Raw genomic sequence first — 1509 nt, forward strand, 5'->3', positions numbered from 1 at the left:
AGAAGATGACGAGAGCAAAAGAGAGAGGACAACAATAGCAAGAGGATGACAAGAGCAAGAGAAAATGAGAGCGAAAGGATCATGGCGGGGGGGGGGGGGGGAATGGGACCAGGAGAGCAGGAGAGAGGTCAATGAGAAAGAGGGAGCAGGAGGAGCAAGGGTTAGGGGGCAAAGAGTGAGAGAGGAAGGACAAGCAAGAGAAGGGGGAGGACGATTAGGGGGAGAGAATGACAAGGAGAAAGTACAGACCATGAGCAAGAGAGGAAAACAAGCGAGAGGATGATCAAGTAGGAGGACAAATAAGAACAAAGATAAAGGAAAGGGTGGGGCAACTAGGGAGAGACACAGGCCTACATAAGAGAGGGGATGACAAGAGCAGATGACAAGGGGGGCAAGCAGCAAGAAGTGACAATGAGCAAGAGAGTTGCTGAGTGACAAGTGAGGTGAGGGGGGACGATGCAAGAGAGCCTACAACAACGGGGGGGGGGACGAGCGAGAGGGGAGGGGGGGACGAGCGAGAGGGGAGGGGATCTCTCAAGAGTAAGGGGGGGAGCAACACAAAGGAGCACCCACCAAGACAAAACATTAAGAGACATGCCAAGATAGAGGAGAAATGGAAACACAGGAGAGATATGCACAAAGACCAAGAGGACCATGAAGAAAGACAAAGCAAGAGAGGCTTGTGAAGGGACACATATATGATGGTGGGGGGGGGGGGGGTCAACACACACACAGCCTTGTGCAAAGAGTTGATGTAACGCTACTCTAGTCTCCTACAACAAGTGTTGTCTGGGGAAACAGCTGATAAATACTCAAATATATTAGTTGTAGAAGATGCACCTGCCAGACAATGACTTTAGGTTGATACATGTTGTATACCATCTTGACAGGACTTTATACTTGAAATATAACTATTAGGATTTTAACAATGCTTCGCATTCCCCAACTTGTTTTAGAGTTCACCCTCCACAACATAGCCAGAAGCAACAGATAACTGTTAAGACATTAAGGTCAGACATGTCCAGACTTACCTTCCCCCCCACTCCCCCACTTACTCATCAACATGATCAATAAAGCTAGAGTTGCAGTGAAACAAAAGATTAAGTATTTCTAAAGTTAAATCCAAAGTGGGTTTTCAGTAAGTGTACTTCACATGAATAATTTTATATTGACCCGGTGACAATTCATCAGGTCTGCTCTAGACAGCAGAGATTCTAATATAGTAGCACATATGCCCAATTTCTGTCTTATAATCCCTTCTCTGCTTTTTAGAGGAAAGTACAGATATATTTTCACAGGCTAAACTTCTCCCAGAGTAATATTCAAAACCAAGTTTAGATCTCTACTAACAAAATGCTCTTTCAACCACCCCACCTCCCAAAAAGAATTCAAGTCTGACTGTAAACACATATAAACTAAATACAGCTTCACATGATTTTCAATAGCATCAATACAGATGTGTTTGCTGAAGTATAGCTCTTGCAGAAATGTATTAACAACTTACTTATG

The sequence above is a fragment of the Tinamus guttatus genome, unplaced genomic scaffold, assembly GCF_059628265.1.
Source record: "Tinamus guttatus ecotype Peru unplaced genomic scaffold, ASM5962826v1 Tinamus_guttatus_pri_ptg000815l, whole genome shotgun sequence".
NCBI classification, from domain to species: domain Eukaryota; kingdom Metazoa; phylum Chordata; class Aves; order Tinamiformes; family Tinamidae; genus Tinamus; species Tinamus guttatus.